At 51.1% G+C, this 10,661-nt stretch overlaps 1 long non-coding RNA gene across 1 annotated transcript; it reads left to right on the top strand.

Moving 5' to 3' along the window:
• The first annotated feature begins 4,445 nt into the window (after nt 1-4,445).
• LOC132322225 (uncharacterized) lies at nt 4,446-9,953 on the top strand. The gene is made up of 5 exons (XR_009485048.1): nt 4,446-4,840; nt 6,293-6,413; nt 7,446-8,054; nt 8,414-8,531; nt 8,909-9,953. It is a non-coding gene; the product is annotated as an uncharacterized LOC132322225 (long non-coding RNA).
• Nucleotides 9,954-10,661: the final 708 nt, after the last annotated feature.

Below are 10,661 nucleotides of genomic sequence, written 5' to 3'. Positions count from 1 at the left end.
GTAGGATACTCCTGGAAACTCCAAGCCTTCCTTCTCCCCTTCCTTTGCTCAGTGCAAGGAAGACCAACATTTCTTATGTTGTGATATTCGTTGCCAACGTGTTTGTTTGAAGATCATGCATTTAGTAATGCAAGTTAGTTAAAATCATCTGATCTGGAATCCCTTCCCAACTTCACAACCCACACACTTCATTAGTGACCCCAGCTGCAGCAGACCTAGACATGTCTTTCACCTGCTTTCTCTGTCGTAATTGACCAGTCCTTTCTCGCTTGGATCACTGATTTGGTCAAATAAGACTGAAATGCAATGATCCCTTGAAACATGGTGATCTAGTCAGCATATTTTGTATTTTCCCATTCATTAGGCATCAAGACTTAATTCTGACAGGTAATAAATACAGACCTTCAGCTTTAAGAGGCAGAGGACAGGAATTCCATTCAAATTGGCTCCTTAGTATTTATTTTATCTTCAGAGTGACTCATGAACCCTTTCAAGTTCAGATAAGCAATTAATGTATCAGTGACTCTTACAGACAGGGAAAAGACGATTGTCAGCATGCAAAGAATGGCTTGTGTGGCCACACAGCAGGCCCTGCAGTTTCAAAAGAGAATTTCATTACATTTGGTGAGTTTTAAAGAAGCAAACGGAGAACAAAAATCTTTACATGTTTGCAAGTATCATAGACAATTATGCAAGTGCTAATGTGAGAATCTACAGAATGTCCTGTTAATGATACATGTAGTTGTGCAGGTTTTTTATTTGTTCATGGGTATGTTTGGGAAATTAACCACACGTAAAGGAATTGTTCTAACACTTTGCAGGAATATTTCAATGGGATGTATATTTATGCTCTAAGCTCTGTGTGCTGTGGCAAGAACACTGATGCCTATATAGCATGGTTTCCTTTTACAAAACACTTTTTCCCACTCATTTCCAACTTGTTCCCTGCTCTGCTTGGGTCAGCAGAGCAGTGCCACTCTGTCTCTACGTGGGATTTGTCTGTCCCTTTCTTCTTTCTGTTCCAAAATCACCCTTAATCCCTGCCTCCCACAGCTCTGCCAAATGACAAAGAAGTGCAGCACCAGTTCATGGTCTCCACACCTGGGCATTATTTGCTGCCCTTCTGCAGAACCCAGCGGAGATGTGTGGGCTGTGCAACCACTGGTGGATTTCTGTATTTTCACATCTCCATAATCATCATGCATTTAATGCTGCTTCTGCTCTTGAAGTCTCTCTATGTCCATTTACCTACTGCTATTGCTCAGGGTACCCGGTGCTTTTCAGCTGGAGCAGAATTGTTTTAGCAAACATCTGTGTGAATGCTCCTGCAGATACAGTGTGATAGGGGCTTAAGAGAGCTGCATCATACAAAACAACCACAGTGGGCATTTTCAGGAGAATCTGAAGAAGAGGGGATGTCGGTCTTACACACTGGACAACAGCTCAAAGTGCCATACCAGTTACAGAGCACCCTGCAGATCATCCTGTGCTCCTTTGTGCTCGGCCTGAGGTGCCAGTGCTGCTCTCTGGGCTTGTGCATGGCCAAGGAGATCCCCGTGGAGGCCACTCCACAGCCTCATGAATGCACAAGAACTTTAGGACACATATGAGCCTCACACACATGCAAAAAACTCCAAACCCAACTCAAACACCACAGCAAACCAAAAACCCCCACGCAAACAAAAAACCCGTGGAAATTTGTTTACAAGTTATAATTGCTTGTCTCGTGTCACTTCCATTCTGTTTTGCAAACCACTGTCAATGTTCAGACAGAAGGACAAAGGGAGGTTTTAGCAGGACTGACCAAGTTTTGGTATGGAAGGAGCCTGCTCTCCCCCATCAGAGCCCACTGGCACTGCCTTCCTGCCTGGATGGATGGCACAGCCCCGGCCGTGGCAGAGCAGCCTCCTGTGCCCCCGCAGTGGGGCTCAGCTGCAGTTTAAGCCACTCTCACCCTGCACTGCCCAAGGGCTGCTCTGGCAGCATCCTCAGCTCTCTCTTGCCCCCTTTCCCTCCGTGCTGCCCTGGCAGCTGAAAGCCGAGCTGGCCCAGGGCGTGTCTGAGCTCTCAGCCACAGTTGGCTTCTGCTGCTCCCAGCCTGGAGCTGCCACGCTGGGGAACCCAGAGCTGAGAGCTTCACTGCAGTGCAGCAAACGGAGGGGCTGACAGGAGGGGAAAGGGCCCTGAGGTCAGGCAAGAGATGAACAACAAGGGGAATGGAAAAGGAGAGAAGAGAGAATTCACAGGGCTTGATAGCTGAATCTTCCCTGCATTGTCCTGGATTCCCAAGAGATCAATGGTGTCTGAGTTTAATATGAAATAAAAGAGGTGAAAAAGAATATTGATTAGTTGTCCATTGGCTATTCTGAACACTGATGGTTTTGGGATCTGAAGGAAAACGGACTATGTCACCACGATAGTAAAAAAAGATACATATGCATATAAAAATATGGGAATCAGAAACACAAGATAGAAAATCAAAGATCAAACAAACTCTGGCATTTCCTTATTTTGAAAGGAAGGGATCTTGCTACAGGTTTCCTAAAATTCTTCTAGGTACTTTTATATGGAAGACAAGCATAGAAAATTCAGAATGGCATTTTCAAAAGCACTATGTCTTCACTGTGTTCGAACAGTTTTCCAAACAGTTGGAGACAACAAAAATATCAAAATTCTGGAAGCTCTCAAGTCCTTTCATCTCAGTCTAATCCTGAAAGAAAATCTAAGTTACGTGTCTTTGGAAAAATAGGTATAATTATATTCTATGAAGACTTTGGTCTTGTGGGTTTTTTTAATCAGGTGTTTAATACTGAAAAGAAAACAAGATCTTTCTTGTGGCCTAGAAAGGTAGCAGAAAAAAGAATTTAACAGACTCTATTCAGAGCTTGATTTTTCTTACTGGTTATTTGTGCTGGAATTGCCTAGCTAGAAACAGCCAGAATTGCTCTAATAGACTGATTTCTTCCAAGGGAGTAAGGAGGACAGGGAAATACAGGTCAATCAGCCTTGCCTCCATCCCCTGACAGGGGATGGGGTAACTAATCCTGGAAACCATTCCAGACAAATGGAGAAGTTGATTGGGAGTAATGGTTAACCTACTCGATGCCCGTGACGGGACAGCCAGACTGATGGATATGGGTGGAGCAATGGATGATGTCTACCCCAGCTTTACCCAAGCCTTTGAGACAGCCTCGGGCATCAAGAGGGGCTGGAAAGCGGACGTTTTATCTTCCTTGCCTTGGTGCTTTGGGGCTGCATTGCAAAGCAAAGGCAGCAGGATGACTGCAGGCGGAGAAAGAGAGGGTTTGCGGAGCCGAGCCCGGCCGGCCCCGGAGCCGCCCCGCCCGCGCTGTGCCCGCAGCCCCGGCTCTGCCGCGCTCGTCCCCGCCAAGTCCGGCCCGCGCCGGGGCCGCGCTGGGCGCGCGCGGGCCCGAGCGCAGCGCCCCACTCAGGCCGCGCGCCGCCGGCGCAGCCGCGGCCGTTGCGCCGCGGGCGTTGCGGCCACAGTCGGCGATCGACGCCATGGCGGAGCTGCCGCTGCCCGCCGGGCTCCGCGCCAGCACCTTCCCCGCCAAGCTCTGGCGCCTGGCCAACAGTCCCCGCGTCCGCTCCGTGCGCTGGGACAGCCGGGCCACGGGGCTGCTCATCGACCGCTCCCTCTTCGAGCGAGAGCTGCTCAGCTCGGGCGACGCCCAGAGGGGCGGTGGCGATGGGCGGGCCCCGCTGCCGCACACCTTCCGGGCCACGCAGTTCCGCAGCTTCGTGCGGCAGCTCTACCGCTACGGCTTCCACAAGGTGCCGGGCTGGCTCGGCTCGGCTGCGCCGGGCGATGCCGGAGCCTGGCTACACTACAGCAACCCCTGCTTTCGCCGCGACCGCCCCAACCTCCTGCTGCGCATCAAGCGCCGCAGCGCGGCCAACAGACAGCGGCCGGCGGCGGGGCGGGAGGGCCGCCGGCGCCCGCCCAGCGGCTCCCAGCAGCTGCCCGGGGCGCGGCCGCTGCCGGACGGGCGGGAGCTGCGCAGCCCCCGGCCCGGCCGCCTGCAGCAGCCCCCCGGGGAGCGGCCGCTGCTCGTCCGGCGCCCGCCCTGCAGCTTCCACCTGCTGCACAGGGACCAGCCGAGGCCGGCCCGGCGGGAGGGGCCGAGCCGCTTCCAGGAGCTCTACGGGGAGCGGCCGCCGCCCGCCGAGCGGGGGGTGCTCGGCATCCCGCCCTGCCATTTCCTCGGGCTCCACGGGGAGCGGCCGCTGCCGCTCGGCCGGGAGGGGCCCCGCAGCCACTTGCAGGAGCTCTACGGGGAGCAGCTGCCTCCGGCCGAGCGCAGCGTACTCGGCATCCATCCCTGCAGCGTCCGGCAGCTCCCCAGGGAGCAGCAGCCCCCAGCCTACGACCCACGAGGTAGGAAAAGACTTGTAGCCTCGCTTTTGCCAAAGGTTAGGAAAAGTGACCCTTTGAAGTAGTTTTCCATAAGGCTCTCTCACTGTCGGCCAGAAGTTGTCAAGCCTACCGGGAAGGGGCACCTAGGAGGCCAAAAGATTCTCTGCCTGGTTTTCCTGGCTGCTTCCCGTGATGTTTGATCCAAGGCAGCACTCGAGCTCTCTGTCCCCCAGCCACATTGTGGAGCCTGACCAACGCGTTTGGATTCTTGCAGCCACCCCGGGCACTTCAGGGCCCAGCACTCCAGCTGGCAGTGCAGCTTGTGCAGCATCGACGGCCTGCAGCTCAGCACAGAGCGCACCTGGGCAGGAGGGATGGTCGCCAGCAGATCTAGGCCTTGCCGTCGAGAAGATGATTCGGGAGATCAGGATGTCCCTGTCTGAAAGATCTCCCTCTGCTCAGGTAATTGCATTGGATGGGGATAAAAGGGGCTGGACTGAGAGCTTTCAAACGTGGTTACATGGCGGAGAAGCAACGGCTTCTTTAATTGAACTTATTTCATCATGATTTAGTTATTCTTTTTGCTGAAGAAAGATTTCTGAGAGAGGGAATGAAGAAGAATTGAAAAAGAGGTTTTTCTTGCTGGGAAAGATGAGAAGATTGTTTGCAGAATTGCCACTGAAGGCCAAGTGTCCCGTGCAGGGAGGGGCATGCCAGAGGTGCCTCTGTTCCAGCAGCAGGTGTGGGCTGTGCCTCTTTTGGGTGGGAAGGCCAAGGCCAGGCAAGGGCAGGACTGCAGCTGTAGCTGCTGCTGTGTGAGCCCTGCCGTGCGTGTATGTGCTCCCAGAGCCGTGGCTGGGGCTGGAGCTGCAGCTCTCTGTCCTTTTGCTGATTATTATACGTGTTGGCCAAAGAATGTCTCTCTTTTTATTCATGTGCTGACCCATTGCCTGCAGTACATTTATGATTATGAGCCAGGGCAGACTCAAGGTGGGGAGAGGGATTTTTTTGGATTTACCAATACCTTTTTCTCAAGTAGCATCACTTTTGTCTTCTGTAAAGTCAGACTTAGCAGTTTTCAGAAGCATTTTATTCCGTAATAAAAGGAAATGTTGCAGGTTCAGAACCATCTTTAGAATCTTGAGGGGTTTTGATGGCTGTGCTGTCGCAGAAGAGATGAATATTCTGGAACTGGTCATAGTGAGAATATCCTTGTGTCCAAAGGTAATTTGCAGGTGTTTCATTGTGGACATTTACTTCCTCGGTGGAATAGAAACACTACCTCGTTTTCTGGCTTTTCCTGTCTTTTTGGTTGGGTTTTTTTCCCGCTGTCCCAATGTCCAGATTTTTGCCCGTGATCACAAATGTGATCCTTGGAATGGCCTGGGTGCATGAATGTTTGCCTGGATCATACCCATGGGGCAGCAGCAGAGGGCTCCAAAAAGCACCACCTCGTGCTGGGTTGTGTGAGCGCTTGGCCGGGGGTGGTGAGACGCCCAAGCAGAATTGTGTGCTTTGTGTGGGGGTTTGCAGCACCCAGCCCTGGGCAGGGCTGGCAGCGAGCTCTGTCCTTGCTGGCAGCAGGGAGAGCCCCTGGCTTTCTGCTGGCTGATTTCTCCCAGCTCTGGCATGAGCCAGGGTCAGAGCTTGAGGGCACGTCCCCTCACTTGGTGTCTTCTGGTTTCCTGTGCGCATGTTTTGTCTCAAAGGTCATTTTGTAAGAGCTTCAGTTTCACCTTGGCCACCTGAATCCTGAGTTTAAAAGGCTGCTCATGTGAACCGTATGGGCAGTGTTCCCTCCTCCGTGCTCCATGTCTTTTGGGAGTGGAGAAGGAGAGTTATCGTATCCCTGATGTGTTTCCAGGAAAATAGTGAGTGATCTTTGGGTTCCTTTCTTTCTGTTTTTCTGCTCAGGACAATGTCAGTGTTGCCCCCGATTCCTCAGGAGGGGAGCCTGTGGACAGAGCTGCAGCAGAGGAAGCTGCATCTGGCACCGAGAGCTGCAGGAACGGTTCCCAGGAGCCCGAGGAGCCTGGTAAGGACAGAGCCCTCACTGGTTTAGAGAGGTGTGAGATGGCTGCTCTGAGCAGGCTTGGTGCTTCCTGGTGCCTTGAGTTCAAATCCTGCACTGGCACAAGCTGCCTTAGCCCTGCCCTCCACACTTCTCCAGAGGTTCTGGCACTGAGTCCTGTGCCGTGGCAAGAGAGCAGGGAATAAAGCCGACCTTGGGGGAGTTGTGTCACCAAGTGTGGTGTCCCAGCTTTGTGCTGAAGTCGGTGGATAAATTTGCTGCTGGCTGACAGGGCAGGCCAGGCTGAGCGACTCTTGAAGGAACAGGGGAAAAAAAGAGCAAAAAGTCAGGCTAGAAGTCCAGATCACTGACTCAGTGTAGTACCAGTCTGCTGGTATTGGTGCTGACCCACCAGAAAAACAAGGAGCAGAACATCAGAGGCCAGCCAAGTGAAACATCACAGTCAGTCCAGTATCAGAATGGAAACTTAAATGAGCCCTGATTAGGGAGACCTAAGAGGAGAGAGGGAGCGCTTTGGATCCATTCCTTAGCCAAGCTGGTGCAGCCTGCAGGCCTCGTAGGGAGCTCTGTCCCTCGCAGCCCTTCCTGCCAGAGCCGACGGTCGAGTTGGAGCAGCTGCTGCTCGCTGCAGGGGGCAGTTGGTAGATGGCCCTGGTAATGGAGCTGGTTCATGACTCAGCTCCCAGCAGCCCTCAGCTTCAGGCATTTCAGTGAGGACTGAGGTCTGTCTGTCAGCACAGAGAAAGAACAAGGCTGGGCTTCTTTGTGGCTCCTGGGGCTCTGTGTGTGTTTCAAGCTCTCGTGGGTGCCCTTTGCACTGCGAGTGCTGAGACTTTATTGAGATCCTTCAGTGTTTTGAAACACGCTTTTGAACACTTGGAATGGTCCCTGTTCTTTTAAGGGCATGCTTCAAATTGCCAAGTAAGAGTCTGCCTTTCAGGCCATCTTTGACAGTCCCTGGTAGAAGGAGAATTGCTGTCCAAGGGAAAGGTGCACAAGGGCCAATATTGACTGAGCGTTCCCTTGGCTTCCCAGATGCCATCTGACCAACATCTCCAGGAGGGCTGCCCTGCGTGGCAGGAGGAGACAGAGGAGAGCCCGTGACCATCGGGCAGGTAGAATTCCTCTGCTTGTAAATATGTTTATAGATTCCTATGATTTTACTTATCAAAGGGTATAGTTCTGTTTACAGATTAGAGTGTTCTGTTTATATGTGCATATATTGATAGATCTGTAGAGTTAAATGGGGATATGTATTCAGTTAGACAAGTGATATATTTTATTATAAATTTACCTTTATAGATTTTCAGAGTTTAAATTTTTTTGTGTAGAGTCCAAAAAAAAAATATAGATGAAGTTTCATTTATAAATGAGTATAGTTATAGAGTAAGAAGGATATGAATGTTTAGATGAATAGGTTGCGGTTTGCCTAGGCCTAGGCTGCATTTTTACCTCTTTCCCCCTTCACCTGCCTTTCTCACCTCTTGCTTTTCCCCCTGTGCCCCCTGTGTCCCCTCTCCCTGTGCTGGGTCCGAGGTGGCGGCCGGGCCGGCCAGAGCAGCACTTCCAGCCCCGGCTGTCCCTGGAGCGGTGGGAGCTGCCGCTGGCCCCAGGCACTGTCCCCTGAGGAGCTGCTGAAGGACGGTGAGACAGAGGGGGCTGAGGGGGCTGAGGGGGCGGTGGCGCTGAAGGGACGGGGAGCCTGAGCTGCTGCTGGGGCTGGGGGCTGTGGGGCAGCCGAGGCTGATGGTGGCACTGAGGTGACAGGGAAGTGGCACAGGCTGAGGGGCTGGCAGGTCTAAGGGGGACGGGATGGGTCAGAAGGGACTGAGGGGGGTGAGAGGACTGTGAGGGGCTGAAGAAACGGAAGGGGGCTGGGGCTTCAGTGAGAGCATGGCGGGGCTGAGGGGGATGGAGGGGGCCAGCAGGGAGCACAGAGGGCTCCAGGACTGCAGCTCTGCCAGGCCTTGGAACCAATTCCAGAGCCTCCACTTTTTCCCCAGCTGCATGGAAGACCTTGAGGACAGCCAGAGCCTGATGGGAGCCAGCAGAGAGAAGCTGAAGGCCAGCAGCAGGAGCAGGGAATGGGGACCTGCTGCTGCCACCCTGGAGAGAGCTTGGGTGAGGCCACAGGCCCGGGCAGGCAGGGTGGGGCTGAGGGCGGCGTGGGCTGTGGCCGTGGGCACTGCCCAGCGGGGCAGGAGCGGGCCCTGCCCGTGCTGGGGCCGCTCAGCGCAGCTGCCCCGGCCAGCACAGGGGCTGTCCTTGGCCAAGGCAGCTGTGCCGGCAGGGCCCGGCAGCTGTGCCGCCTGTGCCTGGCTGCCGGGGCTGTGGGACGGTCCCGCCGCGGCTGCGCTCACCACAGCCTGGCCCGCTCGCCTGCTTTTTCTTTCCAACCCTTCTGGGGAGGCTCTGAGATTTCCTCTTCCGTGATGGAAGTGCAGCTGCTGCCAAGGGAAACGTTCCCGTACTCACTCAGTGTTCCCTTTGCTTGCCAGATGTCCCATCTGCTGTCCCTGTCCAGGAGAGCTGCTCTGCACGGGAGGAGAAGACCGAGGGAGAGGCTTTGAAGATGAGGCAGCTGGGATCCTTCTTCTTTTTGTGCTGTTTAATTATATATGGACTAGCATGGAGTTACTGATAATTACATGCATATTTTCATATGTAGCTTGCTATTTGTATTGGTATATTTCTGTATGTATCTTGTTATTTTTATGAATGTACTCTCTATCTATGTACGTATAGATATATACATACAGGTTTGCAGTTACGTATTTATGTAAATACGTATCTACTTTTTTATGTATGTTGTAATATCTGTGTTTAGTTATTTTTCCATATGTGTACAGCTTTGTAGGTGTTTATATTTATCAATGTAGTTTTCAGTATATATCTTTTAAAACTAGTGTATTGGTATTTGTATTGGTACAGATGCCTATTTTTATATTTTTAATTGTATATTGATGTATTTGTATTTAAATATATTTACATATGTTTCCAGATGCATAGCTGTATATTTGTATGGATACAGTTGGATTGGTATTTAGACTGGTACAGTAATATTTGTATATTTAAAAATAGTTGTGGTTGAAGTATTTATATATATATTTTATATAATCTATAATATTTAATCTATATTTACATCGTTAGATTGTTATAGATTTATTTTTATATATGTTCATGTATGTATGTATTAAATTCTGTTTATAGATGTATAGTTGCATAACTATGGAATTCTTGTTGGGGTATTTAGAGAGGGAATGCATATTTTTGTATTTCTATATGGGGTCTGCATTTGTAGTAATATGTAATAAATTAAGTTGTTAAACGCCTAATTGATCTTTGTGTATAGTGAGTTGCGTATAGTGGAGGCTAGCAATAAATCAAGTTTGGTTAAGTGAACTTGGTTTTTGTATATTTTTACATAGACAGGTTGTAATAATCTAATAAATTGCTGGTTTTACCCTAAATTGAGATCTGTTTAGTTCTGTATTGTCAGCATGGGTGTAGCAGTTTGTAATAAATGACATTTTTCAACTGAAATTGATTCTGGTGGATTTGTGGATCAGCAGTGCGGCTGTGGCAATCTGCAAGAAAAGCCATTTGTCAGCTGCGATGGCTGTTGTGTGATTTGTGCTACCCAAAGCCATGAGCAGATGGAAATGCTGGAGGATTTTGGCCATGGAAATCTCCGGCCATGGCCAGCACATGCCCCACCTGCACTCAGGCTGGGCAAGGGAAGGGCAGATTTGGGCTGGCAGCAGAGCCACGCCTTGGCTCAGAACTCGCTGCAGAGGCCTGCTGAGAAAACTCCGGGACTCCACTGAGAGCAGAACTCCAAGCAGGAGCAACCCTGTCAGGAGCAATCATTCACAAGGAAGAAAAGAGAGAAAATGTGGCCGAGCAGATGTGGGGATACTCTGTGAGTCTGATGAAATGCTCTGAATCACCACTGCCTCGGCACGTCTTCCGCAAAAATATTTTGTTAAAAACTGAACACCTCCCATGAAATACAGATTGCACTTTCCCCTTCACTTCCCTTGCTGTGTGACTGGAGACACTCTCTCCTCATCACTGAGAATTTTTGCCCTTCCGCACCTCCCATTAAATCGAAGATGATGTACTACCACTTGGCACCATAAATGGAAACAGCCCTGCCCTCGTGGCAGTGTTTGCAAAGTCTTCCCTCCTCCTGTCCCCACGTCTCACAGATGGAACCCTCCCCTGCTGTCCAAACTGTGCCTGAGGTGA

The sequence above is a fragment of the Haemorhous mexicanus genome, chromosome Z (genome assembly GCF_027477595.1).
Source record: "Haemorhous mexicanus isolate bHaeMex1 chromosome Z, bHaeMex1.pri, whole genome shotgun sequence".
Classification (NCBI taxonomy): Eukaryota; Metazoa; Chordata; class Aves; order Passeriformes; family Fringillidae; genus Haemorhous; species Haemorhous mexicanus.
This window is presented reverse-complemented; position numbering and strand designations above follow the sequence as displayed.